Source organism: Podarcis tiliguerta (assembly GCF_965153285.1).
Source record: "Podarcis tiliguerta genome assembly, chromosome: 7".
Lineage (NCBI taxonomy): Eukaryota > Metazoa > Chordata > Lepidosauria > Squamata > Lacertidae > Podarcis > Podarcis tiliguerta.
The window spans coordinates 24,020,706-24,047,642 of record NC_139540.1 but is presented as its reverse complement, the minus strand read 5'-3'; the positions used below and the strand labels follow the sequence as shown (position 1 = coordinate 24,047,642).

At 42.4% G+C, this 26,937-nt stretch overlaps 1 long non-coding RNA gene across 1 annotated transcript in view; it reads left to right on the top strand.

Moving 5' to 3' along the window:
- The first annotated feature begins 321 nt into the window (after nucleotides 1-321).
- Nucleotides 322-26,937, top strand: part of LOC310682546 — a 29,696-nt gene continuing 3,080 nt past the window's right edge. Inside the window, exon 1 of the long non-coding RNA XR_014513977.1 lies at nucleotides 322-831. This is a non-coding gene — a long non-coding RNA (uncharacterized lncRNA). The remainder of the gene's footprint in view (nucleotides 832-26,937) is intronic.

Here is a 26,937-nt window from a genome sequence, read left to right as displayed (position 1 = left end):
CTCTTTTTTCAGTGCAAGCACTGCTGGGCAGCGTCTGCCTCGATTCCATGGGAAAGTATTTGGCCAATCACATGCTGACATGTTTATCTTTCTAGCTGTCAGGATGAGTAAGTATGCAGGCTGAATACTATCATTCAGCTTGAATGGAGAAATAGCTACCACTCGTGAAATCTGACAGAATAAATATACTTTCAAACAAGATCTGTCAGATTCCTATTAATCTTTTGGCTTAGATCCCATTGCAATTGATCTTAAATGGGGTCATGCTGACGAGCAACTAACACTGTGGTGTTTTCCTTTCCTTCACTGAGTCTAGGCAGCCGTACAAGACAGTGGCTGCCCGTCGATCGGTGCAGGCATTCCTCCGCTTTCTTCGCACTTGCCTGCGCATTTGTGTGTCTTTCAACATCTAATTACAATGATGCACCCCAAAGACAGCTTACTGTTGGGGCTTCAACGCTAATCCAATGAAAAAGCGGCGCAACCTCTTCAAGGCAATGACAGCATCTGCCCTTCCCCAGCTACCTTTCAAAGCAGTCAGTTTGTGAGCAGCCTCGAAGCCAAGTGAGAAAAATAGCAAACACATTCAGCCTCATTCCTCCGGGTACAAACTGTGCTCAAAAGAACTCGGAGTTTCAGAGCTGCCCAGAATGTCAGCACATCACTTCCTGCTTGATCTAAGCCGGACTGACCCTAGGCAGAGTTTGATAGCATACTGATCCGTTGTTTTCCCATGATCAAGAGCGGAGCTCGTCTCGCCCACTCGGACCACATAGACATTTCCATCTGCACCGATGTCAAAGCATCTCATCCACATCAGAAAGCATCCAGGTCTGGCTCACTTCCTTTCTGGTATTTACATAGGACAGTGGAGGGGGGAGGAGAGACTGAATTGAAGCCCTTGCAGTCCTTTTGGCTCCCCCCTCCCTTGAGTTTGCTTAAGTGTTGGCATCTTGTTTATGCAGCAGAGGCTTGCGAAACTCCCGAGATGGAGAGATAGAGAGAAGGGGGTTTTTTTTGCCATAGTTCGGTTTTTATGGATTTCTGGGCAAAATGAGTGCAGGTCTAAGCCAGGCCCTTGGCATCCAGGTGGCCACCTGGGCATTGCCAAAACAGAAGAAGAGGACACAGATTTGCATTAAAATTGCAAATATGAATATGGAGATGTGCCAATATAGAAATCATGACTGTGAAATGAAAATGCCACACATCTTTCCACAGTGTGGATGACTGTGACCAAGTGACCTGTGTCAATCTTGCTGGCCAGGTGTTTTCGAGACAGGTGTTTTCGAGGCATGGTGTTTCCTGCTTGGCAGGGGGTTGGACTCGATGGCCCTTGTGGTCTCTTCCAACTCTATGATTCTGTGATTCTGTGATTCTGAGACAACTTCAAGGCTCTTGCTGCACTCTCTCTTCTTGGGGTTCTTTGCCTTTAAACTGGGCTTGGACCAGTCAACCCTGTAAAAGCAGAGGATGCTCTCAAATAGAGGGCTGGCAGCCCTTCAAACAGAAGATTGCCCTCTGTAAAATAGGACAGGGGACCACCCTATTTAAATCCCAGGCTTCACTTCCAGGCAGACTGGTTACCTTCAGCCGATACAATGGGGATACGAATTAGAGAGCTCACCAGTGGTAAAGAATCAAAACATCAGAAATTTGAAACTATTGTAGATCCCTGAAGAAATGAGCAAGCTTACTACTATGATTGTCTAGGGAAGTCTAAGTAGAAACAAAACCAGTCATGTACTAGGGGACAACATTTCAGTTTTAGGTAAAGAGGGCAAAGAGATTTTAGTGGTTTCACTGCAAAGTCTGAAAGCCAACTCTTGGCTACTGAATCGCTAAGCCCCTAGTTAAGAGCATTCATTTTAGTTATTTCATTGTTTATATCACATGTACATCCCCGCCGCCCCAGCTTTTATGAAAGAGGTTCATGCCTTTAGTACACAGGTTTGGCAAATGTTCCTCTCAAAAATAACAAAAAGGAGGCTTCCCACAGGCATCTGGAAAAATGTTGGACTAAATAGGCCTTTGGTCTGATCATGCAGGGTTCTTATGTGGCAAAATCTGAAAATGGTGCTCATATATTGAAACATCATTGTGGAGTGTAATATATATGTTGCAAGGTTGTTGCTGTTTTTAAGCCTTTTTTGTGTTTGTCAAGAGCTGTGCTCAAATCTTTCTGAATACACTTTTTGAGATAGGAGGAATCTGCGGTTTTTCTTCTTCTTGCCCCAGAAAAGAAGGCAACCTCGCAGAATCTCCACTGTTTTTGTAGTGTCCATCATTTCCACACACACACACCATGCCCTGGAATGATGGTAGGTCCAGGGCATTGTGGAGGACACAGCTGCTGCTGCTGCTGCTGCTTTTACTGGCAGCAGAAAAAAACAGAAAAGAACATAGGAGCATAGAAACAGTGAAAAACAAAGCTGGCAGCATGGTTCGGGGAGAACTTGGGCAGCCATTTGTGGATGTGTGCTATGAATCTTTCCCAAGTATTATGTCCACATAGTTTAACCACAAGATGTTGGGCAAAGCCTTTCAACTTCCTTTCCCTTTCAATATGTCAATATTGTGTGGCAAACATATCCCTACATTAGCATATATTCTGGAATATGTTATGCTGTAAATACCATGCAAGAGTGTCATTTTCTACAAGTGCTTCCAAATGGGGACTTAATATTGTTAAACAGGTCACTGAGATATCACAAATGGCCCAGTGGCAGGCAATTTCAAGTCAGATTTCCCCTGGAAAGTAAGTTACTCCTTTATTTTACTTCACATCCTGTGCCTTTGATCCCAGAAAAGACAGCTAGGACAACTAAAGATATGCCTCTGTCAATTGCTTCTGTACGTTCAAAACAGTCCAAGTGGAACTGCTGCCACTGGTTCCTTCTGGGCCAGTTTGGCAATGTCTGAAAGTATTCAATCACCTACTGAACAAATAATCTTTCCCGCATTAAGACAGAGTGGGGGGAAATAGACACATCCTTTCTTTAGTAGGGTGTACAGTGATGCATCCTACTTCCTCCTCTTTGCAGTCTCCCAGTAGTTTGTTCAGGTAATGATTTGTAAGGCTCATCACAACCTGTAATTCTCCATCACTCCAGCCACTTTTCATCTTGTACGACATCAATACCAGGCACACTGTGTACGGCACTTAATGGACTGTTGATGGGAAATAGGTGGCCTGAATTACGTTAGTCATCCTAGGGCTTGTCAATCAGAAGGGAACTTGAATGAAAGAACATGGTGTGCTAGAGTCAAGGCAGCAGAATAGAGACGACTGACGTCTGTACCCACATCTCGGGCCATCTGCAGGGAAATGCAAAGCTCGAAGCCTTTCATGAAGAACTTCAGAACCAAGATGTTTTTCTCAAGTAAGTTGAATATTCCATTTCTTTGAAGGAAAATCAAAACGTTAAACTCCCATTTGGTTGCAACAGGTAGAAGCGCAAATGTTTAAGAGACAGACTTTACACAAGTTGATGTAGAAGTAAATAGCACCGAGTTCAATGAGGCTGTTTGTTGAGGAAGTGTGGAGTAGCTACATAGGAAGGGCTTTAGCATTCTGCTTTGTGCTCAGAAAGTCCAAGGCTCAGTCCCAGGCATCTCCAAGTAGGACTAGGAATTTCAGGAATCCTGGAGAGCCACTGCTACTCAGTGTAGATGATAAAGAGCCACACAAACCATTGTTGTGACTCAGTATGAGATAACTTCCTATGTACATGGGCAGTTTTCAACTAGCATGATGGAAGATGTCTGGTGGAAAAAACATTCCTTCACCAGCATACCGCCATCTTTGCTGCCAGACTGGCACCTACATCACATCCTGAAGCCCCTCAATTGGATTTACAGTAAGTATAGGACTGCACCAAAATTGTAAGGCCAGAAAATTTCAGAAAGCAAAGACTAGGCATTTCTCTCTTTAAACTGGCTACCATACTAAGGGTTCACTGCAAAAAAGCTCTATAACATATTCGAATTATGCAAGTGTGCAGAAATCAAGACTGCTGATTTTTCTTTTACCTTGCAGGAAAAATTATGACTCCTAATGGAGTAATTTGGGGTTGGTACATGACACTTGCTTAGTAAGCTGTATTTGGCCTTAGAAGTGAAGGTAAACCAATCAGAAGATCCTATTCCATCGGCAGCTATGAAATTACATCTCCACATTGTCAACAAAAATCTCCCAGCAAACCAAAAAGGGAAAAAAGAAGCTGCTGCTTGTGGTTTTTCCCATTCCAAGTTGCATAGACACCATAATTTTTAAGCATAGTTGCAAGTTTTATAGTTTTCTTTATATATAACAAACACAGTTTGTGGCAGCTTGTATGTGATAGTCAGAGAAACCTCCCATTTTATTTTTAGAAAAGACAAGCGCATTACGTGAGAAAACGTTGTCCTTCCAGAGAAATTATGCATAGGAAAAATTCTAAAATACTCTGATGGATTGTAGCCCCTTTCTTAGAAGTAGGCATTGCTGCCACCTTTTTCATACCTTAAGGCACGTGGCTTTTGAACTTTTCAAACTGACATGCTGTGCCAGATCATCAGAGTTGAGCAGCTCCATTTTCTGAGGGGTCCACAGGCAAAATGCATTCAGTGCACCCCTCCCTGAGCGGGTCCACCTTCTCCTCGCCCACTAACACAGCTATCCATTCTGAGCGGCAATCACTTGAGTGCCAACAGAGCCAGCGGCAAAAGTGGACAAAGCAATGGACATAATGCTTAACTGTTGGTTATATTCAAGCTACACAAAGGGCAGTGGTTTTGACCTACACCTACCCACCCACCCACATGTCTCCACCCTGGCAAGTGAGAAGCATTAGCACAGTTCAAGGATGCTGTCCTGAACCCCTGGCCTACCTGGCAGCAAGTCAGTACGCCAAGTCCAAAGTCTGAGGGTCGAGCCGACAAGCAAAGTCCAAAGGTCAGCAAACGAGGCCAAGTCCAAAGTCCAGCGGTCAGGATATAGTCCAGAGTCAAACCCAAAGCACAGTCCTGTGGAGGTCCAGGAGCATCCAACTCATGGTCCACCAACATGGGCAGTTGAGCAGACACAGCACCTCTGCTTCCCTTTTGCACTTTGCTTGCTGATTGCAGCACCTGGGCTTGATGAGGCATGTGGCCCTCACTTGTTCTGAGCCCACTCCAGCTGAGGAATCACACACCTCCTTCCAGAGCTAGCAAGCCCCACCTGGCCAACTAGGGAGTTGGACTGTGGATCTTTGCCTGCCTCAGCCTCCTAGAGCACAGCTCCCGCTGCTCCCTACAGCTCAGAGCCCACTGTGTTCAAGGAGACAGTGGCCCCTCTGACTCTGGGTCCTGCTGCTCTGATTCCCCTTGTGTGTACTTCCTTCCCCATACCCCGCTTGCCCCTGTGTGTCCCAGTCCCAGCTACATCCTTTGCCAGGATACTTTCCCTCCTCTTACTCCTCCCCATCGTCCTGCCAGTTCATGGCAAACACATTCCCAACCAGGCAGAAGTGCTTGAGGGGGGCAGGGTGGTGGAGACAGGGGGTGGCCTGGGGCATAGTCCTGAGGCCAAAATAGAGGCCTGGTGAGCTGCATTCAGCCCCTTGGCTCTGATGTTCCCAACCTCTGGCTTATCTAAACATGGCTTCCCACAAACCCGATTCAATCAGCACCATATTGCTGAATCCAAGAGCATGGGAACTGGGCATGAGGGAAACCATTCCTGCGGATTGCGCAGCCCATGCCAGCCACACTGCAGTCTCCAAGTCAGGAATTAGTGTCTGCTGATAACTGAGACTATGTGGGAGGAATGCGAGATTTTTAATGTCCTCAAGCCCTACGATGAGCGCAAATTTAAAATTAATAAGCGTTTATCAGCCATTAAGCTTTCAGAAAACAAGCTCTTCCTTTGACTTCCTCACAGTGGGATTTTTCTTACAAAACAACTGCAAAACATCACACTCCGTAAAAGCTTTCACAATTCCTCTGCTGATTACACACAGTTCAAAATCCCTCGCAGTGTCAAAACTAAAATGTTACACCTACTGTCCTCAATAAACTTTTTTAAAAAAGATCTTGTTTTTAAAGCTTCACTTGCTTTGCCAGATATACTCATTCCAGATAACAGGAAACATACAGGCATTTTTAAGAGGGCTGAAAAGGCGAGGCACCTTCTCACCCAAGGTAATCTGAAAAGGCATGCCACATTTTAAATGGAAGAGCAGATGATGATTTGAATAAACCTTCTCTAACAATTTCAAAAAGTGTTTTCTACTTTACCTATAATTGTCAATCCTTAGGCCCAGAATTATTAAACTGCAGTTAAAACGTGCAGACAAAAGCTTTCAATTTGTTTTTCTAGTAATTACATAAGCCACCGAAAATGTCGCATTCCCCCACCCTGGCTTTTTCAAACATTTTATTGTAGAAAGAAGCAAACTTAAAACAAAACACCAGTTTAGGATGAGAAAGAAATGAAAGCCAAGTCCTAGGGAAGAGGAAGAGGGATTTTGGTTAAGTTGCTTTGTCTGTTTTTCTTTCCATGATGTCAGGCCCTGGAGGCAAAAAAACCTCTCAGACAATACATTTAAGAGAAGAAAAGGTGGGGATGGCTTGAAAAGAGCCGTTTGTTTCAGACTGAGCAAGGACCAAATAAAGGCAAAATCACTACAGGTCAGATCTGCAAAGCCCTCTGGAATAAATTTTTAAAAAAAGAGTGACAGAAAAGACACATTTATTTCTTGTAGACATTTCTCCATTAAATTTAACCAACTTCATGCTATGTCCATTAACCGGTGGATAGTAAAACCAAATAAAACTTATTCCCAACAGAAAGGGAAACATCTCCTGGCCACTTGATGAAACTTGGTGCTAGCTGCTGCTTACTGGAACAATCTCGCTATCCCCCAAAGGCAGAACACATCCCTGAAAATATTTGACATGACACCTGAGCTGAAAAACAAGAAATAATGGTCACTCCTAAGAAAAAACATATAACAATTCCACTCTCTAAAGAACCACCAGACTATTGTGAACCAGGGAAGAAATGTCCCAAGTCAGAAAGAACTGAAGCTTTAGCTCAAGATGCCAGGCGAAAGCTATCTGATAATGCACAGTTTTAGGAAGGGTCTCTTCAGTTTTCATAATGTAAGGGAAAGAAAGAACTATCATCTTACCCTAAGGACGTATTATTTGCATCACAGACTTAGCCTAGTTTAATAGTGATTCTCTTTACACAAATCCCAGCACTATCATGGAGAGGCTTCGAGGACACATCAACCAGCAGGCTGTTTGTCTCCAACAATGGACCAAAGTAGACACAGAGGGTGTGGGGGAAGGACTTATTGGTTTGGGGTTTTGTTTTGTTTTTGGTTCCTGTTTTTATCATCTATTTTGTGTTTTACATAGTATTTTTAGGTTGCTAACTGCCCTCAGATCTGTGGATAAAGGATGGTATACAAATTTAATAAATGAAGAATAATACCGAAATATAAATCCAGTGCCACCTAGTGACTAAAACAAAACAAAAAAGTGGGATGGAAGATCTTCTTAATTATTGCACTTCACACCATTTTCACACAGCAGCACCCCCAAGCTACTTTCCCAGCCATGAGGGGCTGGGACAGATTATGGGACTTGTCTTCTGGTAAAAGAAAAGCAGCTAGAGGGTAGGAAACAAATATCAAGTGAGGGAAAGGGTTAAGCCCCCCCCCCCCCACACACACACACATTCCTCTGCTGAATATTCCTCCAGCCGCCTGCATATTAGCTGGTATGGGCCCAAGAACTTTGCTTATCTCAAAAAGTCCAGGCAGCAATTAGCCACACTCATGCAGACTTTAATATAATGTTAGAAATAGATAGGGAGGCTGTTGCCCAGTGGGAAAGGTTTTAAAGGAGTGCATTTGGGAATAAGACTTTTCCTGTATTTATGGATATGATATAAGCATTGATCAAGCATCCCTTGGACTCTCTGCTTTGTTTCCTTTTTGAGTTGAAAGCAAGATGGTTGATGAGAAGACCTATATCATGTGTGGAATGAGATAAAACATTAAAAGAATTCCCAATCAGCCACATAGAATTGTTCGACATTCACAAGTCTATTTGAATATGTGGTTTCTTCTCCCAGTCTTCCATTATGTGACAACAATCCATCAGAATCATAGTGTCTGTTTTTCAAGTATAGCCAGGCCCAGTATAAAAGCAGCCCTATAAACATAGCTTGCATTTTACTTTATTTTTGCATTATGCAGCCCAATAAATTATTGAATTTCTCTCTCTCTTTGGCCCCTTGAGCAGTCATTTGCTCCCCTATCCCTCATCCCACTCTCCATACAAGAGTGGTACTCTATAAGAGGCTAACTTCAGAAAAATCATTTGGTCCAGAATGCAGCAACAAGGATGTTGGTGGGTGCTTGATGATGTCACACCAATCCTGGTTACCAATCTTCTGGTTACTGAAAGTGCTGATGATTGGGAACTTCTGGGAGGAAAGATGGCTGACTAGTCATCTACTGCTGACACTCTACCAACAGAGATAATTATGTGGTGATTAATTGTCTTCTCCCAGTCTTAAAGTCAACTCTCCACATTTCTTCACCAGCATTCAAATTTTATTTTGAAAAGTCCCCATGAAAATTCATCTGCCTTCTAATGTGCACTTCCCCTGATATAACCCATTACGCTTTTTGCAAGCAATTTTCTTCTAATATAATAATTTTTGCATTGGATCATTTTGATTGGAGAAGTGCACTGGGTGTGGAGAAGTGAACATTTCTTGGAGTTGACTGCCTTTCAGTTCCTGAATTTCTACCAAGAAAGACATTTTTATACAGCAAACCTGTTTGTTTGTTTGTTTGTTTTTGTTTTTACATTTTCTCTATAGATCTGATTCCCAGCACTTCAAAACTCTCTCTCTCTCTCTCTCTCTCTATATATATATATATATATAGAAGCTGGCATATGCTGTCCAGCCCAATATGTATGCCTGTTCCATGCTTTGAAACTGCACAATCTGACATTTGCAAACTCCAGGATCTCTGGTGATATTGCAATTGATAGGGCACAGCTCCCAGAACATATTCAGTTTGGCAGGTCCTGAAAGTTAAACCTCAGGTTTTACTGCAGTGCTACAAGGGATACCTTGACTGACAGAATCCCCAAACTGCTCCTTCTGCAGTCAGGGCAGTGCTTCAGCGCAAACATAGTTATTCAACAAGGAACCAAAGAACTAAAAGTTAGTAAATATATCCATCTATAAGGCACAGACAGATGAAATCTGATTGCAGAAAAGCAGCCACAACAGAATCACTTTGCATGCTGCCTCAGTGGGAAGGAGAGGGAAGAGGCTGCACAAAAAAATTGGTGTTTCTCACTCCCCAACCCTCACCATTTCTACAACATATGCAAAGCTATTATTCGGGCCGCAGCTCAGGGTAACAGTACCAGTGGCACATGGTGAAATTTTTCATAGGGGAGCAGTTAGGGCCAGAATTGCCTCCTTTTAGCCACCCTACTAAAATCTAAGCTATGTACACACATAGCCTTTGAAATGCACAGGGATCATTTTTTTCACAATGCACTTTTGTGCATAGCCATTCTACACACCTTCCTGCAATAAAGCCATCTAAACTGGCAGCTACTGTCTGCGTTGTCTGCACACACAGGTGGGCATGTAATCCAACCAGTACACAGTGGTGTTCTCTATTCCTCTCCCATCAATTAGTATTCCTACAGACATACAGAGATAGAAATAGATAGATGATAGATAGATAGATTAGATAGATAGATGATAGATAGATGATAGATAGATATAGATAGATAGATAGATAGATAGATAGATAGATAGATAGATAGATAGATGATAGATAGATAGATGATAGATAGATGATAGATAGATGATAGAGATATATTTGTGGGATAATGACACCATGAGGTTGATATCTTCTCAATACCTGAGCCAAAATCCACCTACATCTGGAATCAATAAAGTTGTGGCCATTTTCAATCCAGATCATTCCCTGCTTGAGTTTATTTCATCACTCCTTACTTTAGCCACTGCCTAGGGGTGGGTGGAGTTGTAACTTGGACTACAACTTTTGTACAGCACCTGCATCCAGCACTGAATGAACATTATTGTACACAACCTGACTTATCTGGGGCATGAAGGATGGACACTTGGCTTGAGCATTGTGGAACCTGCAACTACTGAAACTAGCTGTGTTTTAAATTTGGAAAAACAACTTCTAAACTGAAGTCAGATTATATAAGGTATTTCAGATTTACAGAATATCTTGTTTCTGGGGTGACGACCTTAATAAAGTTTTGACTTTTGGCCTTCCACATCTGAAACTTCAATTCCATTTTTTTAACAGCTGTGACATCTGTTTAAACATGTGCCTCAAGGGTCAAATAAAATGTAATCGTAAGCCCTGGTGCCATTGTAAAAATCATCATTATCATCTTGGTTCAAAATGTCTGAGCCAAAATTTCAAACATTGGTACTGTTGTTGCCCTGACTTTTTCTGAGGAAGTTTCTATCAGTGTTTAATTCTTAGCATCCTATAATAAAACTAGAATATTTATTAGTGGCATGTGCCCCGAGTGTCTCTTTTCAAATATCCCTCCTTGCCTTGCCTGCCCCAGGATACAGCAAGGAAACACCAAAACAGAGTTTCACAAAGTCAACACGGAAGAGTCACAGTTCATTATATTCAGAACCAGAAGGTCTAGTCTGTTTCCCACATTACATGGTAGGAAATGCTCGTATGCCATACTGTGTGTCATAATACCCAAAACAAAACAGGAGAAAGGAGTGAACTGCAAGAATAAGAATAACCTGAAATGGATTGATGGACCAGTCATATTTATTCAAGAGAGATTGATTCAGAATACTAAGGAATGTCAGCATGGATGGATTTTAGAACATCTTCAGATGTGGACTGTAGACCCTGATTAGCATAACTGCATTCACCATTCAGCTTTTGCTCTTGTTTGTTGTATATTCACAACATTATAATGTGCTTTTGGAGAACTTTTGTGAAAATATAAAACTATCGGTTATTGCTATTTCATGTTTGGTTTTGCCATTGCAGGTCCTTTTTTTGCTTTCTCTTCTCCATCTTAGAGGGAGTAATGGCCAAACTTGACTGCCTGCTATACCCAAGATGCTTTTCCAAGCAGGTGTTTGTTGCCATCATTCTTTGACACTCCCAGGGAATATTGTGCACATGCACCAAAAAAGAAGTGAGAAATACTTAAACTCTTATAGGCATAGTTCAGCTGTAGAGCCCAAGTTTAGCATGCAGGAGATCCCAGGTCCAGTCCTGGGCATCGCCACTTAAAAGGATTAGGAAGTTGGTAATGTGAAAGAAACATCCTGAGATCTTGGAAAGTCACTACATGTCAGAGTAGACAATCCTGGACAAAAATAAAAACACCTAGCCTTCCTATAGTTAGCATGGATCAAGTCCTACCACTGTCATTACCTTACTACCCCTAGCCAGGCATTCAGTCTACTTGCATCAAAAGAAATATATGAGGCAGAGTAGAGGTGTACTGCCAATCCCTACACCTTCTGCCATGTTGCCTGGAGGACAAAATCAAGGCTCTAAATTGGACAAGGGGTCTCCAAGAATAGAGAAGACTCCCTACTTCACACCTTTGTCCTCAAACTCATTGAGGGCTGTAAAGGATAGAGATGTGCTGCAGGAAGGGATGTGACTTACTAGCCTGCCCCTGCTCCCTCTCACCTATTTGCTTTAATGAAAGTAGAAGGAACACCCAAATTCAGCTGTTATGTGGCTATTAAGTATCACTTAGACTGAACTATCCTGAGCTAGCAAGAGAAGCCTGAGTGCAAGCATAGCTGGCTTATCTGCTGCCAAGGTGCTTTAACTGCAGACACACACACCATATATTTGAAGTACTTCCCACAAAGAATGCTGGGGGGTGTATTTTACCACTTAAAGGTAAAGGTAAAGGTACCCCTGCCCGTATGGGCCAGCCTTGACAGGCTCTAGGGTTGTGCGCTCATCTCACTCTAGAGGCCGGGGGCCAGCACTGTCCGAAGACACTTCCGGGTCACGTGGCCAGCGTGACAAGCTGCATCTGGCGAGCCAGCGCAGCACACGGAACGCCGTTTACCTTCCCGCTGGTAAGCGGTCCCTATTTATCTACTTGCACCCGAGAGTGCTTTCGAACTGCTAGGTTGGCAGGCGCTGGGACCGAACGACGGGAGCGCACCCCGCTGCGGGGATTCAAACTGCCGACCTTTCGATCGGCAAGTCCTAGGCGCTGAGGCTTTTACCCGCAGCGCCACCCGCGTCCCTATTTTACCACTTGCAAAGCTGCAATTCCCAGCGCCCTCAACAAACTACACTTTCCGGATTTTTTGGGGGGGAGTCATGTGTTTTAAATCCAGTGCTTTTTTTCTGGGGGTACGCAGGGGTACGCATACCCCCTAAACATTTTGTGAATCTAAGTTTGATCTCATTGAGGGGCAGTATTTCAATATGAATAGGAAAATGAGAGTACCCCTAAACTATTTTTTTTTGGGGGGAGCACTGTTAAAATCTATGGCGTGTGTGCAGCCAGAGGATTTTGGGAGCTCTCACTCACTTTCCAGTTTTCACTTGCCTACATTGCAATAGATTGCATGAAGGTGCCATTTATGAGTCTGGACCAGGGAATAGTTAGTAATGAGATGCTTGCCTTGGCAGTGGTTAGATGCATCCTTCTTCCTATAGACTTCATTGGGTTTCCAGCACCCTCTCTTCAAAAAGAGCAAAATCCCCGGCTTCCAACGTTAATGTCACTACTAGTCATCTGTAACCTTGTAAAACATGGTACAGAAAAAAACATTGTCTGTTTCTTCCTGATTTCCATCATTCCCTCCCTCCTTTCCACACACACACACACACACACACCCTTTCCTGGCTTTTAACTTTCTCCTTTGAAATGTTCTCACAGGGTAATGCAGCTTGTTAACTGGCTGCCAGTCTGATTTTTCACAAGTTTGCCACGTTGCAGTGACAGGACCGTAGCGAGACCCAGATGCTGCAGAGTAAATAAATAGCACATCTGGGATTTGGAAGTGGGCTGGCTCCACATTATGGAAAAAGCCGATGCAGGGACATATCCAAAGAACACACAGCTGGAAACCATTAATGTTGGAAGGAGAAAGGGAGAAGGGGGCAGAGGACTGGAATGGGGGGGGGGGATTACTGGCGGTCGCAAGCCTGAGAGCTGTGAGCGTCGATAGAAACTCCATTTATACAGCCGCTGAATTTACTGCATTCCTGAGAAGCGAATGGTGGTTTATAATAACTGACCTCAAGTAACACAAATACGGATCAGGCAGGGGTGGGAAAACTGGCTGGGAGGCTGAAAACATTTGGAGGGAAACGGTGAGATGATCCTGATGGCCGTGGATTTTGTAGCAGCAGGAATCACCCTTCCGAAACTTGCTTTGGAGAGAGGCACAGCCATTTCCTAAGCCTAGAGTGCCACATGCAGATTCAAGCCTGTGCAGACTGAGACAAGATGCACAGTTCGTCATTCATAACAGGAGAGGCTGGTAGATTATTCATGTGTGTGATTCAGTGATGACTGCCAAGTGGGTTGTGGTGGATTGTAGAGACTACTAGGTTACTTTTGTTGGGAGTGGTGAGAGACAGGATATGGGGGAACTGGAACCGAGGAGAGGAAACTAAGACCCAGATGAAATTTCTCAGAATTTTCAGATAGTGTTTGGCTTGAGTATGCAGACCCAATGAATGAAGAGAAGCAATGAAAGAGAGGAGAAATGGGCAGGGACAAGGAGGGAAGCAAGAGGCCAGGCAGGAGATGTGTGGTAAAATAGAAGAGCCAGAGGCTGGGCTCCACTGGGCCATTTTACAGGGGTTCTGTATGCTGGTTACACATAATTCTTCTGTCTGAGCCTTAAGGGTTTCTGCACCAGCTCATAAATGATTAGGCTATCAGAACTAGCGATGGATGAATCATTTCTCTTTTTTTCCGGTTCTTGGTTCAGTTCTCCACATTTCCACATCAATTTGCAATTTTTAAGAAAGTTCTCATGAAAATACATCAGCTTTTTAGTGTTAATTTCTCCTAATTCGCACATTTCTGCAAAGCAATTTCCCCTAATATATTGCATATTTGCAAGTTATTGCCACAAATATGTGCATTTTTGTGCACACTACTAGGCTGAAGAGCTGCATTGCAAAATTCAGAGAATTTGAAAAAATGGTTGTGTTTTGGTTTGCCAATTATCCACAAAGTGCAAATTTGGCAGGTTCACCTTTAAATGTGAACTAATCTAATCTGATATGGCAAATGGAGATTTTATCATCCTTGCAAGATCTGCTGAAATTATATTTTACACTACGGTATAGATCAACCCCACCCTTGTTAGCAACTGGGTTGAACTAAATACAGATGGACAGAAAACTCATATACTCAATTCCGCAGCAACCTTTAATTGGGATTCCATTTGCAGTCCACTTCTTCTGTGCTGTGGCTCGTAATAAAAACCACTCATTCATGCTGCAACCTACCGTAGCCTAGGAATTTGTTACCTGAACCCTAATCAGATGACCTGTTTCCATGGATCACTCTTCAAGATTCGTAATTCATCTCTCTCTCTTTCTTATGAAGGCTTTTGTTAGCACAGACCTCCTGAGCAGCCCCTTCAGTCATTGCTCCTCATAGTCCATTCTCTTTGCCAAGGTACTAACAGGTGGTTGAAAAGATTCCAAGACTGGGGTCAGCTGAGGCCTCTGACAATAGCTTCACAGTTTCCTTCTCAGGAGTATGCTCTAGCAGACTTCCTGGCTGATGGAGAACATGCTTGATATTTTACAGCCTTTCTCACATAATCCTTTAAGTTGCAAAAACTGGCTGCACATCAGGCTTGATGGTTGGGGAGTCAGTACCTAGAAAGCACAGAGGAGCTGTTTAGCTTTCAGAAGGACCACACCACACCATCAGAACAACTGTGCAATAAGCAAAAAATAATAATTAAAAAAATCTATGCTTTCCCCCAGAGTTTAACCCAACAACCTTTCGGCTAAAGAAACTGGTTCTGAACCAGTAAAGCTGTCTTATAACTGAGTCAGATCACTGATGGAGCCAGTCAAAGGAACACAGGAAGCTATTTTATACAGAGTCAGACCACTGGTGCATCTCATTCAGTATTGTCTATACAAGGAGTAGGGAACTGGATCCAGCCAGAGCCTTATCTCCCCTGCTCCCCTGTACTTCGGCCAGATTAGGCAGTTGGGTGGGGTTCACCCTCCTTTTAATCCCTGGGTGTCACAATGATGTCAAGTGACATGGTGCTTTGAAGTCCCAACAATCAGCTGATCATAGGGACTCCAAATTGCCACCCTGGGGCTTGCAAAGAGACTGGTGTGGTGCTTTGAAGCCCCAAAGGTCAGCTGATTATCAGGACTTTAAAGCGCAGCACAAGGCTATTTTCAAAGGGAGTTGCAAACAACCCTGCACTGCACTTTGAAGTCCCACTAATAGGAGCTAAGTATGCAGTGCTTCTGAAGTCCCTTTCTGCCCTGCATCATCATCATCACCATTATTATTATTATTATTATTATTATTATTATTATTATTATTATTCAGTCCTTCATTCAAAGATCCCAGGGCAGTTCACAACAGAAAAATGCAAAATGAGAAAACATAATATTTTGTATTTCTTTCTACGTGCCTATGCATCGGGTGATTGGCAGGTAAGCATGGCTTAGCCAAAATGGCTTGGCAGAACAAATGAGGATGCCTGGCAGGTTTGGACTGAATGAATTAAAATGAATGACACCTCCACTGTCTTCCCTGACACTTTTTTTAAAAAAATAATCATCCACCTTTTTTATCACCCGGGTAGATTTAAATCATTTATAAAGCAATACCATAGGGAATTTTTATACAGGTCCTGATCCAATATCAAATATGAAAAATAAAAATAATGACAATATTAGACCCACATGGATGCAATTTAATCAGCTATGTTTTATTTTTATGTCAGTGATGAAACAACAAGCAACCAGACTTTCAATAGTATTTGAAAACTACTAAACAAAAATCATTTACCATTTTTCATGGCCAAAGTGGTTGGAGCACCAGCTGATTGCTTCATCGTCTTCTTAATCATCTCTTCTTTAAAAAGAAAAGTCTCTTTCATAGCATTAGTCCCTTTCTGCCACAAGGGAAAACTGGAGGAAGCAACGTATTCAAATCTTTAGTTTAAAAAAAGAAGAAAAAGACAAGTAATTGAGAACTGTGAATTTATTATGCGTTCATTTCTCATATTTTTGAGAGCCTTATGACTGCTCCACTGGGGCAAAAGATGCCACGAATGCTGGTCACCACAGCTGGCATGAAATCTTCACTGGCGAAGCAGGACTTGGCATCCAACATCTTGATGCAAATTGTATTAGTTGCCAGCAAGCAGAATATGTGTTTAGCTACAGCAGGTGTCAGAGGATGTAGCATTTTGAAACACTCTCCCATGCATCTCCCAGTAGGCTACCTTGTGTCCCAGTTTTACACCCTAGATGCCCTCCCCACCTGCATGGAATACACTCTCCACCTGCACTCCCCACCTGCATAGGATAGAGTACAGACTGGGTGGGGACTGTTCCCTGCTTATTGAGCTTTCCAGAGACATCTGGTGGTCCGCAAGCAGAATACTCAGCTAAATAATTTCTCACTGATCCAGAAGGCCATTCTGTAAGGCAGCCTTCCCCAATGTAATGCCCCTCTGGGTTTGAGGGGGGGTTGGGGGGAGAGACTACAACTCCCATCATCCCCAATCAGCATGGCTATTGGTCAAGGATGATGGGAGCTGGAGTTCAACATGTGGAGTGCACTAGGCTGGGGCATGCTGCTGTATGATTTTGATAGATGGCTCATCTTGCCGTTCCCATTATTCCTTGCATTGCTATTCTACTGGAATCACTGTGCCATATGTGGTTCTATTTTAATAATTTTAACTATTAAAGCTCCCTGGTTGTTTTTGTGATGTTTGTCTTGTTTTGATTTGATGTTAGTATTTTAACTAACAGTCCATTTCTTGCGAGACACTCTAGGGTCCCAGGGGGTCAAAGGATGTTTCTGCTGCTCCAGAGAAGCGGACACGGAGCAATGGATCCAAACTACAAGAAAGAAGATTCCACCTAAACATTAGGAAGAACTTCCTGACAGTAAGAGCTGTTCGACAGTGGAATTTGCTGCCAAGGAGTGTGGTGGAGTCTCCTTCTTTGGAGGTCTTTAAGCAGAGGCTTGACAACCATATGTCAGGAGTGCTCTGATGGTGTTTCCTGCTTGGCAGGGGGTTGGACTCGATGGCCCTTGTGGTCTCTTCCAACTCTATGATTCTATGATTCTATGATGTCAGATAATCTAATGATAAACATGTTTATATTTTTCTGTTCCTAAGTGCCAATTTCTTTTTTTTTTTTTTTGAAATAATATTTATTAGATTTTCCACAAATACAAAAACAAAGTTGCAAAAACAAAAAGATCAAATACAACAAAGTAAAAAGAGGAAAAAAAGGGGGGGAAAGCAAAAACCCCAAGATACATAAAAAACAAACACCCTCCCTCCACCCCACCAACACAAAAAGAGAACAAAAGACAAAAACATTCAAAAAGAAAAAAATTCCATTTTTCAAATTCCATCTTTCAATAACTTATTTCCTCGGCCTCCTCCCGCCTCCCTTTTTGTATTCCAGTTATTAAATCAGATCAGCAAATTCTTTCCATCTTTCACTGCTTACTCACTTATTTACCTTAATCCATTTAAGCCTTATTCTCTCATCAGCATCACAATGTAAGTAAGCATCTAAAAAGAAATTATCCAAACTCCAATTCACTAAATGAAAAAAAAGAAAAGAAAAAACCTTAGATCCTTATATCATATACCCTTATATCCTAATATCTTAAATCTTTATCTTATTTCCACTAAAGCCAGATAGAATCATTCCACCATCTCCCAAAAGTTCTTAATCATACCATATTATGCTAAATACTATTTTTAAAGTTTCCCAATTTTTCCCACCATCTCTTCCCCCTGGTTTCGGATTCTGCCAGTCCTTTTTACAAATTTTATCAGTCTTTCCTGTCAGCAAATTAATTCCCTCAACCCGGTTCCCTTATGTCCGAGGCTCTTAAATCATCTCCCTGGACTGCCTGCAAGTTTCTTTTCCAGCCTGAAATTGAGTCCCAAAGAACTTCTTTCCCGACGTCTTCTTTAATCCTCTTCAGCATGCTTGCCCAAACTTCATATTTCAATTTATAAACCAAAAAGTATTCCAAAGCGTACTCCACAGTCTCTTTGGGGTTGAAGAAATCCATCTTTCCAAACTTTCCCGCAGTGCCACCCTCCAGCATATTGATCATCCATCCTGCTTTACTCAGTCCAAGTGGGGCACTGCCTCTCCAAGTCAATTCTTCAACCTCCATAACCTCAAACTTAAGTTTATGTCTATCAATTTGAGGCCCTAATACTGGGGCTTCCACATGAAATTCCTCTTGCAGAGACAGAACCAGTTTAGATTGTTCCGTCCTCTTCTCCGATGCTCGTCCTTGCAAAGTTGGTTCCACTTCCCGAACCGCACCTGTTGAATTGCTCACTTTCTGTACCAAGCTAAATACATTTTTTTTCAGATCAGAGATGCCCTGTTCAAGAAGGCCCACTTTGTTTATAACTTGTTCCAGCAGAGCTGTTATTCTATCAGCCATGTTCCCAGACTTTCCTTGTTTTTCCAATGTTATCTGCTGCTCTTCAAGGTCACTTGTCTGTAACCTCCATAAAAATTTCCATCCAAGAGCAAATGTAACAGTCACAGTTTCCAAACGCCCTCTATCTGCGACAGTTTCCTTTGGTTATTTTCCATTCGAATTTCAGTTACAAAGTTACAGATCAGCTCCTTTCCTTCCAAATACCACAAAATCAGTACCTAGAAAAATATATCTCTGATCGTCCTTCCATAAAGATATACTCCATTCCTCCGTTATTGTTATTTTTAAGTTATAAAACTTTTTGACAGCCCGATCCCAGGCTTGAGACGGTAGTAAATTAGGTCGTTTTTTTACTGTCCTGCAGGTCTCAATCATCCACCAAAGAAATCTCCCCCTCTTCCCCTGCTTCCGAGGGGGGGTTCAGAAAACTTAAATGATGAAAATTAATACTTTGCCAAGTGCTTTTCAAAAGCCCCAGCTTACAGCGGCTTTGCTTTGATCTTTCTACAAAACAGAAGGTGGGCTTCCTGTTCAAACCTTCACGTTCAAGTGCCAAATTCAAAAAAATTTGTAGTCCAATTCTGGTTACTTACGAAGTTTATTTAAGTCCAAATGTCCACAGGAAAAGTCGGCACTTTCTGGTAACAGCTATGCGGCTTCACAGCGATCGATTCGATGTGCCGCGCCACTCACCCCACGTCGCTCCGGAGACCCGAAACCGGGTCTCCCCATGAGTAGGGGAGGCACAAAAGGCACGTGCCGAATCCCAAGCCCACGGTCTTCCTCCGACCGTGTTTTTTTGCGGGTCTCCGCCTTGCCGTGGCGGTCAGACCCTTCTTTTCAGAGAGCGGTTTCCTCCAAGACGGAGGAAATCCGCTATTATCCAGCCGTGCCAACCCGGAAGCCCCTAAGTGCCAATTTCACCAAGTACTGAGATTCAAACTGGCAGTGGTATTTTGCCCTGGCCTATTTCAGTGGAGATTAATGCTGTTCCACTGTCCAATTTGTATACAACCTTTTTCCAACCAATACCTGGCAGCATTTTAGCCTTGCCACAGGCCTGTAAATTAAGTTAATGAGTGGTCCAGATGCAGAAATATAGGAAACTGCCTTTTACCAGGAAAGGCTATTAGTCTGCTTAGTTCAGTACTACTCTGTGTTCAGTACATACTACTTAGTTCAGTACATACTCTGTACTGTCTACTCTGACTGGTAGAGATTCCCCAGGGTCTTCAGAAGAGGCTTCTCCCCCTTCTAACTGAGTCTTTACCTGAAGGTGTTGAGGATTGGACCTGGAAACATTTACATACAAAGTATGTCATCTGCTACCAAAATGGGGCATGAAATCAAGGATTCCCCACGAAGGAAATGTGGCAGTACTTTGTGACAATTCCCTTCACACGGTTGGGATAAATGCAAACTTGAGTTATGGCAAAAAAGTTAAATTTCTAGGTACTCTAAATTCCATGCTGCAGAATAGTTGGTTGTGAAACCAACCAGAGGGGAGAAGACCCTTAATTTTAAGTGGCACCCAGGATGTGCTGTTGAACTGACTTGGAAAAGTGACCACAGTGCTACCAATTTTAATATATATGCAAGTGGGCATTTACCAACAAAGTTCAACATATTCAGAAGACAAAGCTTCTCAAAAATGAGGAGATTGTTGTCAAGGAAGTTGAAAGAGAAAGTCAAGAGGGTCAAATCTCTCCAGAATGCTTCAAGGTTATTCGAAACCACAATAAAAGCTCAGCTAAAACAAAGAGTGTCTTCTTCTTCTTTGGCGATCACTCATAGCCGGGCAAGATTGTCTTCCATAAACACGGTTTAACAATGAGTGCATAAGTGACTGTGGAGGCTAATTCTGGATCCACACGTCCTTCCACAGTGGGAACATTGGTTTCCAGGTGGGAGCTGATCGTGGTGAGGGTTTGCCAAGTGTGCCTTCCTCTTAGCATGTTACTCCCTTGCGTCCTGAGTTCGAGCATCTTCAAAGCCTGTGACACCTTTGGTAAAGGCTGTTCTCCAATTGGAACACTCACAGGCAAGTGTTTCCCAATTGTTGGTGTTTACACTACATTTTTTAAAAAAAATGCCATGAGACAGTCTTTAAACCTCTTTTGTTGACCACCAGCATTATGCTTTCCATTTTTAAGTTCAGAATAGAGTAGTTGCTTTGGAAGACGCATCCGCACGACATGATCAGTCCAATGAAATTGATGTTGAAGAGTCATCGCTTCAACACTGGTGATCTTTGCTTCTTCCAGTACACTGGTATTAGTTCACCTGTGCTGTACCACAAATCAGGAAAAGTACTACCATGACTAAGAGGATGTCAGCAAGGTTAACAAGCGGAGTCACGTTTAACAAACTATTAGAGGCAAGTAAGCTATCTTCAGAAAATGAAAGTTTTGTCCAAATGAGGAGAAGAAAAGGAATATAAACTCTGGCAAATAAAATGCAAGCAGACAAGAACGGATGTGGAAAGCAAGAAAGAATCTGAGGAACACTTACCTAAAAAACATTAAGACCAACAATGAAAAAATACTTATAATCATTAGAAAGGGGAACCTGCATGAGGCTGACCTTTGGCCAACAAGGGAGTCAAAGGTGAGCTAAAGGACAAAAATGAGATTGTATAGAAACTGAATGAATTATTTGCCTCTGTCTTTACTGACAAAGTTGAAGAGCAAATCCCTGTGCCTAACCTAACTTTCTTAGGAAGTGACTATGAGGAAATGAGGCAAATGACAAGGTATGGCGTTCTAGGCCTTATTGACAAATTAAAAATCAACAAATCACTGGGTCCAGATGTCATCCATCTGATAGTTCTTAAAGAACTCAAATATAAAATTTCTGATATTCGGACAAAAATATGTAACTTGTCTCCAAGATCAGCCTTCATTCACGAAGGCCAGAAAGTGGCCAATGTAACCAAATTTTGAAAAGGGATGTAGGGGGGATCTGATAAATTACAGTGTAATTGGTTTAACATATGTTCCAGTAAAACTGCTAGAAAGTGTTATTAAAGATAAAATTATTAAGCATGTAGAAGAACAAGTCTTGCTGAAAAAGAACGAGCATGGCTTCCATATGGGTAAGACCCATCAGATGTTTGGCAGTGTAGTACTATGAAGGACCGTAGTTCAGTGGTCAACAATCTCCTTTGCATGCAGAAGGTCCCAGGTTCTATCCCCATCATCTCCAGGTACTGCTGAGAAAGACTCCTGCCAGAACCCAGGAGAGACACTGCCAGTTGATGTAGGCAATTGTGTGCTGGATGAACCGGTGGTCTAAAATATAAGGCACCTCCCTATGCTCCAATACATGTTTGTTGTTGTTGTTGTTGTTTAGTCGTATCCGACTCTTCGTGACCCCATGGACCAGAGCACGCCAGGCACTCCTGTCTTCCACTGCCTCCCGCAGTTTGGTCAGACTCATGTTTGTAGCTTCGAGAACACTGTCCAACCATCTCGTCCTCTGTCGTCCCCTTCTCCTTGTGCCCTACATCTTTCCCAACATCAGGGTCTTTTCCAGGGAGTCTTCTCTTCTCATGAGGTGGCCAAAGTATTAGAGCCTCAGCTTCAGGATCTGTCCTTCCAGTGAGCACTCAGGGCTGATTTCCTTCAGAATGGATGCGTTTGATCTTCTTGCAGTCCATGGGACTCTCAAGTCTCCTCCAGGACCATAATTCAAAAGCATCAATTCTTCGGGGATCAGCCTTCTTTACAGTCCAGCTCTCAATTCCATACATCACTACTGGGAAAACCATAGCTTTTACTATACAGAGCTTTGTTGGCAAGGTTATGCAGAGGTAAGTCAGTGAGCCATACTCCCTACTGTGTGTACTCAAGGTTACAGCCCACAAGCCTTTGGGAAGAACTAAATGTTATTAAAGCAACAAGAACAGAAAATAGAATGTCTCACATGACTTAGACTATGTCCTGCCACCCTCAAGTTATGGACTTCCCAGCACCAGCAATTGGAGCCCAAAGCACCATTGTGGGTGCAAGAAAACACAAAAGAGCAGTGACATCAAGATTTAGGATAACAAAATATGCTATTGTCTTTTCTGATGCCTATGAAACATCTTTCTTTTACAACAATCCTTTTAAGCGGAGATTTTTATACCAGTCTGTGCCTGTATTCGATGTGAAATTGTTTTTATATAAGAAATTGCTTTGTACTTGTTTGTTACAGTTGAAGCTTTTGTTGTTAAATCACTACAAGGTATTTCATAGGAAGCAATTCATTTTTTAAAAAAATGTTACATGTTATTGGGAGAAGGTGGTTTCTGGCACCATTGACAGCTGTCCTTTCTCACAGCACAAAAAGAATTAGCTAGTTTTGAATGCTGAGATAAAAGGGTTCAGGAAACAACTGGTGAACTCAAGCTTAGCTGTCAATATTTAAGCTTAATATTTGCAAACTGCTAACATTTTTTGAAAGATAAATGTTGCACTCCAGCTATGCCAGCCTCTGAATTCCTTGTTGCCTTTCCTTTTCACCGAATCTTTCATAATTGGTACTGGTTTCCAGGATCATATTCCCTACCGGCAACCTGACCCCTCTGCTTATGGGTGACATTCACCATATTGATTCAGCTTGGTCTCATCAAGCAGCAATTTGTACTAATGGGATAACACTTGGTGACAGCACGCAACAGCAAGCATTTGGAGCAAAATATCCTTTTCTTTTGGCCCATTTCTGCAACAGTTGTTAACTCGTTAATCACCATTTCTTTAAAAACACATTTCCCTGCATAGCAAAATATTCTGTGAACATTTAGGAGCCAATTCATATCCTCTCTTTTTTTATCCCTCAGCACAGAAGTCAACACAAAAAAATTAAAAATAAATAAATATGAATATAAGTGTGTGTGTGTGTGTGTGTGTGTATGAATCTCCAAGTGGCATACAAAAATATAGTATAAACACAATAGAAGAGTCTCATAAAACAGATTCAAATATAAAAAACCCTACACAATAGTTCAGTTAGCGCTGTGTAATTTACAGACACTTTTAGCATGCTGCCATTTTTATTTCCTTTTTTTGATAGGTACCCAATAAATAAATGCCCAGGAGAGGAAAAAATGATACCCTCCCACTGCACTCCCAGCACTAGCTTCCTAAATACAGCTAGGAAATAAAAGCAGCCATGGACAAGTAGAGCAAAATGGCTGCTATAACTTACATGTAAGAAAACAAACAAACTCACATGCTCATCTTCTTCATGTTGTGAAGGAAAATTCTGGACTTCTCTTTGTCACAGACTCTCCCTGCTCACTAAGCCCTGTTTCCTCTTCAGCTTCCCACACCTCTCTTCCCAGTCTTCTCCCTCTGACCACTCATTGTGGTCCAACCACTATTCCCCTGGCTCTGAGTCTTCTTCCCTTGGAGATTCCTCAGCTGGTTTCTCCCACCATTCTTCTGCATCTAACCAGTCCCTGACATCAACCTGCTGCTTCTTCAACTGATTTCTCTCACATTTGGAAAGTTGGCACAACTCAGTCAAGATATCCTCCCTAACACATAGTGCTATCAGAAATCATCTTGGTTTCTTGTGGTGCTATCAGAGAATGCAACACATCTGAACAATAAACCGGCACTCGTGGCTCTATAATCTAGTTGTGAATTATTTTCACAGTCTTTGCTCTTTTTTTACCTAAAGACTAAGTTAAAATGAATCTATAATCCACCAAGATATACAGTCATTTCTTTTTCAAAAAAGATAATGACAAGGATGACTTGGTGGGCAACAAGGCATATTTAAAATTGTAGGAGATTTGATCAAATTCAATGAGAGAAACTCTTCTGACTGATGAGGAGGCTGGAGAAACAAGAATTTTTTGTTAAAGGAAATTATGACTGAAAGAGCTATTTCAGTCAAAGAGTAATAAGCATGAGGAATAAATTATTACTAGATGAAATCAATAAAGCAAGTAGTAGAAATAAATTTAAAAGCCAACTAGTTACCCTTTTGCGAAGAGAAAGAAATAGCATGTGTTTCACATTCATAGATCTGAAGAATCTTCAGAGGCATCCAGACTTTTATATGACCTCTCGACCTCTGTTCCTTCGCCAGTGTGTCAGCACTAATATGTTCAGTGCCTCGGTGTCCTTCACTATACAACCCTGATGGAAAATTCCACAGGAAGCATGAAGCATATAAACAATGTTCAAGAAAAACATGGAAAACTAGGAAAGAGGTGAAGTATAAGGACAATAAAGGATCCTTTATGACAGCCTTCTCTATCTGAAGTCATCTGGGTGTTGCTTGACTCAAACTCTGCAAAAGTCACAACTTTACCTGCCACACACTTAAAATCACATATGGCAGGTGACTGTGGTTTGGCACAAACTGTCTCATGGGGCTGAAGGTCCCCCACCAATGATTTCATGTTTTGAGATTGAGGCATGGCAAACTTTGGTGCTTCCCCAACTTCTTATCCACATCTACAGTAAGAGAAGGAGATTGAAAACTTACGCTACTAGTTTTGAATCCATCATTGTTTCCTGTTGCATCCAGATTTGTGTTTAGTTCAAACTAGCCAGAGTCAAACCATGGTTTCGAATCCTGGTTTGTTAACTAACTACAGTCAAATAATCTACAGTTTCCCAAGTTTGAATGTAACAGGAAACTGTGGTTTATTCAAAATGAAAAAGCGCAAGCTTTTGAACTCATCCCAATCTGCAGAAAGGAGAAGACATGTGACCAAGGCTCATTGCAGCTGATTCTCATTATCCTGAACCGTAGTTTAACACTATGCCTCAGCAGGGCTGTTGTCACTTAAAACTAGTGAAATTCCCTGAAAAGTTATCTCCATGTTTTGCTGAATGAACAAAGAACACACATGAGGTTATCTGCTCAATATGTAAACTGCTGGCTAGGCCCTTGGGGTCTGTCAGGAATCCAGTCACAAAAATTGTTCGTTCACACAAGCCTCTCTCTCTTGTGTATTCAGAGCCCAGGAGCGTCTTGGGGGAGTCAGCCTGTGCCCATTAAAGGCACACAGAAGGCAGCCTTAAGGCTAAACAATGTGTGAGATATCCCTGTGTGTGAACTTCTGTAATCTGTGAGAAAAATGGCAAGAAAGAAAGAACAGTGTCTGCTTTTGGCCACATGGGGACATTCCAAATGGCACAGCTGTGCGAAAACAAACCCGCGATTCCAGCCTGAGGGCAGAGGACATTAAATGCTGCTCCTCAGAATATTTTTCTTCTACTTTAGCTGGCTTGTCTGAAAGACTTTCTTCTTTTTCTTTTTTTACTGAGTCTGGTTACAGGCTTAAAAAAAAAAAGCATGGAGGAGAAAATATATACTCAATATTTTTTAAAAAAATAAAAAAGTAAGGCTTTGAACAGTAGGTGAGGGTTTGTTTCTCAAACAAGTGCAGACTTGGGCCACCCAGGTCTCCTGAAAAGGGAGCCAGGAAACAGATGCTTTCTAAGAGAGAGGGAGGGAATGTTTAAGTCTGAAAAGAAGTCACCGTTCAGGGAAAGCTAAACATTAGAGGGTTGAATTAGAACAGGAGATCTAAAACACAGAATGGCTGGCATCTCAGTTGGCTTCCAAATGACATCAGCAAGTGTGGAATTGGGGGAAGGGGGAACACCAAAATAATTATTTCCATAGGTCTCATCTGCACTATACATTTAAAGCGCTATGAGGCCACTTTAACAGTCATGCCTTCCCTCAAAGAATTCTGGGAACTGTAGGGTGCTGAGAGTTGTTAGGAGAGTTGTTAGAAGCCCAAGCTGGTTTGCATGGGAACACAGCACCGAAAGATGCGTGTCCCGATTTAATCAGCAGAATGTTGGAGGGCATGGTGTTATCAATGTTCAACAACAACAACAACAACAACAACTTATTATTTGTGCCCCAGCCACTCTGGGCGGCTTCCAACAAAGATGAAAAATACACTAAAATGTCACATATTAAAAACTTCCCTGAACAGGGCTGCCTTCAGATGTCTTCTGAATGTCAGGTAGTTGTTTATCGCTTTGACATCTGATGGGAGGGCGTTCCACAAGGCGGGCGCCACTACCGAGAAGGCCCTCTGCCTGGTTCCCTGTAACTTGGCCTCTCGCAGTGAGGGATCCGCCAGAAGGCCCTCGGAGCTGGACCTCAGTGTCCGGGCAGAACGATGGGGGTGGAGACGTTCAAGGACATGTTGCAGTCATTCAAAGACAGTTGGGGTGCAAG